The sequence below is a fragment of the Harmonia axyridis genome, chromosome X, assembly GCF_914767665.1.
Source record: "Harmonia axyridis chromosome X, icHarAxyr1.1, whole genome shotgun sequence".
Taxonomy (NCBI): domain Eukaryota; kingdom Metazoa; phylum Arthropoda; class Insecta; order Coleoptera; family Coccinellidae; genus Harmonia; species Harmonia axyridis.
In genome coordinates this window covers 34616105-34621104 of record NC_059508.1, presented here as the reverse complement: position 1 = coordinate 34621104, position 5000 = coordinate 34616105, and the positions used below count along the sequence as shown (strand labels likewise).

The 5000-nt window shown below is 40.5% G+C and overlaps 1 non-coding gene across 1 annotated transcript; it reads left to right on the top strand.

The window, feature by feature from the left end:
- The first annotated feature begins 2315 nt into the window (after window positions 1–2315).
- Window positions 2316–2434, top strand: LOC123688280. The gene has a single exon (XR_006749809.1). It is a non-coding gene; the product is annotated as a 5S ribosomal RNA (ribosomal RNA).
- The last annotated feature ends 2566 nt before the right edge of the window (window positions 2435–5000 follow it).

Genomic DNA, 5000 nt, shown 5'->3' with positions numbered 1-5000 from the left:
GTCGTTAACACCTAGTCCGCCTCGTCCGATCTATCTAAACAGTCTCGACGCACCCAACACTCTTTCAAAGTCGGATTACTCGGACTCAATCTGAAAATGGACCGATGCATGACGTCAACACTTAGCCCGCCTCGTCTGATCGATCTAAGCCATCTCGACCCACCCAACACGCCTTCCAAGTCGGATCACTCGGACTTCGATCTGAAAATCTCCGGACTCATTTTTATGAATATCCCCAGTCAGTAAGAACGTTATTTCGCCAATATATACCAACAATAAACCATATTCCAATAGCTGAACCAAAAATATAATTCCCGATCCAAACGTTCTGCATCGCCCAACGCGACCACCTTCCCTATATATGTCAGGAGAGCACAGGGTTCCCCTCCAGACAACACTTACGCTCTATCCCCGACTCTCGGTCGATCGATAGGCCAGGTCAGCGGTGTCTGTTTCGGCCGAAGCTCGGACTTTGGTCAAAATGTTCCGATACAAAATTTGAACCAAGATAGATACAGATATGATTCCTTCTTAAATATACGTTGATTATCGAACAGAATATGGTAAATATTTTGCGATGACCGAGGATTTCATGAATTTTTTTTTTTTTCGAAAAAATTTTCTGTTATCGGAATTTCCTCAAATTTCATTTGGTTGCCTCCTAATGCATATTAAAAACGATAATCAACAATCAGAATCATTATTTATCATTTATTTCAATTTTTATAATGAAAAACGTTCACGTCCTTTCGCGCCTCTCGATCGTCGTTTACGTGATGCATCGGTCAGCCCTAGTTTACGTGGTGCATCGGTAAGATCGAGTTCACGTTCTGCATCGGTAAGATCCAGTTCACGTGGTGCATCGGTAAGATCGAGATTACGTGGTGCATCGGTAAGATCGAGTTTACGTGGTGCATCGGTAAGATCCAATTCACGTTCTGCATCGGTAAGATCCAGTTCACGTGGTGCATCGGTGAGATCGAGTTTACGTTCTGCATCGGTGTGATCTAGTTTACGTTGTGCATCGGTAAGATCGAGATTACGTGAAGCATCGGTATGATCGAGTTTACGTTCTGCATCGGTCTGGACTTAGAGATATATTTTCGACGTGAAAATGTTCCGATACAACTTTTGAACCAGGATAGTTAGAGAGATGATTTTTTCTGGGATGTACGTTGATTGGGGAATGGATTGTGGAAAATAACTTGCCATGACCGAGGTGTTCTCGAATTTTTTTTTTTTTTCGAAAAATATTTTCTGATTTTGGATTTTACTCAAATTTGATTTCGTTGCCTTCTAATGTGTTCTAAAAGAGTAAATCAGTAATCAGAATCGAAAAATATTTTTCGGATTTTTTTTTTTTTGAAAAAAAATTTTCTGATTTTGGAATTTCCTCAAATTTGATTTGGTTGCCTTCTAATGTGTTTTTAAAGCGTAAATCAGTAATCAGAATCAATATTCATTGTCGACTTTAATTTTTATAAGGAAAAATGTTCACGTCCTTAAACGCCTCCCCATCATTAGCCCGAGTCCAAGTCGATGTCAGTCCCGAGCGGACGGTGTCAGATACTACCTATCGCCCCGGTCTGGACTTGGCGAGGTATTTCGACGTGAAATGTTCCGATACAACTTTTGAACCAGGATAGTTAGAGAGATGATTTCTTCTATGTTGTACGTTGATTGTGGAATGGATTGTGGGAAATAACTTGCCATGACCCAGGTGTTCTTGAATTTTTTTTTTTTTCGAAAAAAATTTTCTGATCTTGAAATTTCCTCAAATCTGATTGCGTTGCCTTCTAATGTGTTCTAAAAGAGTAAATCAGTAATCAGAATCAATATTCATTGTCGACTTTAATTTTTATAAGGAAAAATGTTCACGTCCTTAAACGCCTCTCCATCGTTACCACCCGACTCCAAGACGATGTTAGACCGGAGCGGACGGTGTCAGATGCGACCGATCTCCCCGGTCTGGACTTAGCGAGATATTCCGACGTGAAATGTTCCGATACAAAAATTTAACTGTGATAGTTAGAGAGATGGTTCCTTTTGTGATGTACGTTGATTGTGTAATAGAATATGGAAATAAACTTGAGATGACCGAGGTCTTCTGGGATTTTTTTTTTTTTTCGAAAAATTTTTTTCGATTTCGGAAATCCCTCAAATTTCATTGAGATATGTCCTAATGTGTTCTTAAAGCTTAAATCAACAATCAGAATTAATATCCAAAAGTTATTTCATTTTTTATGAGGAAAAACGTTCACGTCCTTTCCGCTCCCAAAAAGTGAGATATCATAGAAAATATCGCAATATATGTTGTTTACGGCCATACCACGCTGAAATTGCCAGTTCTCGTCAGAACACTGAAGCCAAGCAGCGTCGGGCGCGGTTAGTACTTGGATGGGTGACCGCTTGGGAACACCGCGTGCTGTAAGCTTTTTTTTTACGTTCTGCATCGGTCTGCCGAGATAACGTGGTGCATCGGTATGATCGAGTTTACGTTCTGCATCGGTAAGATCGAGATTACGTGATGCATCGGTAAGATTGAGATTACGTGGTGCATCGGTAAGATCGAGATTACGTGGTGCATCGGTAAGATCGAGTTTACGTGGTGCATCGGTAAGATCCAATTCACGTTCTGCATCGGTAAGATCCAGTTCACGTGGTGCATCGGTGAGATTGAGATTACGTGGTGCATCGGTAAGATCGAGTTTACGTGGTGCATCGGTAAGATCCAATTCACGTTCTGCATCGGTAAGATCCAGTTCACGTGGTGCATCGGTAAGATTGAGATTACGTGGTGCATCGGTAAGATCGAGTTTACGTGGTGCATCGGTAAGATCCAATTCACGTTCTGCATCGGTAAGATCCAGTTCACGTGGTGCATCGGTAAGATGGAGATTACGTGGTGCATCGGTAAGATCGAGATTACGTGGTGCATCGGTAAGATCTACTTTACGTTCTGCATCGGTCTGCCCTTGTTTACGTGGTGCATCGGTAAGATCGAGATTACGTGAAGCATCGGTATGATCGAGTTTACGTTCTGCATCGGTCTGCCCGATATTACGTGGTGCATCGGTTCAGCCCTAGTTTACGTTGTGCATCGGTCTGGACTTAGAGATATATTTTCGACGTGAAAATGTTCCGATACAACTTTTGAACCAGGATAGTTAGAGAGATGATTTTTTCTGTGATGTACGTCGATTGGGGAATGGATTGTGGAAAATAACTTGCCATGACCGAGGTGTCCTCGAATTTTTTTTTTTTTCGAAAAAAATTTTCTGATTGTGGAATTTTCTCAAATTTGATTTGGTTGCCTCCTAATGTGTTCTAAAAGAGTAAATCAGTAATAGGAATCGAAAAATATTTTTCGGATTTTTTTTTTTTTCGAAAAAAATTTTCTGATCGTGGAATTTCCTCAAATTCGATTTGGTTGCCTTCTAATGTGTTTTTAAAGCGTAAATCAGTAATCAGAATCAATATTCATTGTCGACTTTAATTTTTATAAGGAAAAATGTTCACGTCCTTAAACGCCTCCCCATCATCAGCCCGAGTCCAAGTCGATGTCAGTCCCGAGCGGACGGTGTCAGATACTACCTATCGCCGAGGTCTGGACTTGGCGAGATATTACGACGTGAAATGTTCCGATACAACTTTTGAACCAGGATAGTTAGAGAGATGATTTCTTCTATGTTGTACGTTGATTGTGGAATGAAATACGGAAAATAACTCGCCATGACCGAGGTGATTACGATTTTTTTTTTTTTTCGAAAAAAATTTTCTGATCGTGGAATTTTCTCAAATTTGATTTGGTTGCCTCCTTATATGTTCTAATAGCGATAATCAACAATCAGAATCAAAATCCATGATCGGGTTTGATTTTTATAAGGAAAAATGTTCACGTCCTTTTTTTCAACCCCGACTCATTGACGATGTTAGAACCGAGCCGGCGGTGTCAGATACGACCGATCGCCCCGGTCCCGATCGTCATTCACGTTGTGCATCGGTCTGCCCGAGATTACGTGGTGCATCGGTCTGGACTTAGAGATATATTTTCGACGTGAAAATGTTCCGATACAACTTTTGAACCAGGATAGTTAGAGAGATGATTTTTTCTGTGATGTACGTCGATTGGGGAATGGATTGTGGAAAATAACTTGCCATGACCGAGGTGTCCTCGAATTTTTTTTTTTTTTTCGAAAAAAATTTTCTGATCGTGGAATTTTCTCAAATTTGATTTGGTTGCCTCCTAATGTGTTCTAATAGCGATAATCAACAATCAGAATCAAAATCCATGGTCGGGTTTGGTTTTTATAAGGAATAATGTTCACGTCCTTTTTCGCCTATGTTCTTTTTCGACGTGAAATGTTCCGATACAACTTTTGAACCAGGATAGTTAGAGAGATGATTTTTTCTGGGATGTATGTTGATTGACGTACGAAACTTGGAAAAAAATAGAAAAGACCGAGGTACTCTAGAAAAAAAAATTTATTGAAAATATTTTTTTGATTTCGGAATTAATTCGAAATTCATTCAGATGTCTTCTATCAATATCGCGAAAGAAAAATCAATAATCAGAATCGATATTCATCTAAGATTATTTCCTTCTGGATTGTGTTAACATTCGGTACGATCTTGTCTACGTGATGCATCGGTTTGTTTCTCGGCTCTTGTGAGCAAGTTGGACACTCGAGACGGCCTCCATCGATCGGATTAGGCGGGCTTTAATGTTAACGTGCTGCATCGGTGTGATCTTGTTTACGTCATGCATCGGTATAGCTTTAAATCGCGCCGTAAAGTCGTTCACGTCATGCATCGGTATCTTAAATCGCGCCGTAAAGTCGTTCACGTCATGCATCGGTATCTTAAATCGCGCCGAAAAGTCGTTCACGTCATGCATCGGTATCTTAAATCGCGCCGTAAAGTCGTTCACGTCATGCATCGGTATGGCTTTAAATCGCGCCCTAGGGTCGTTCACGTCATGCATCGGTGGCACAAAAAAA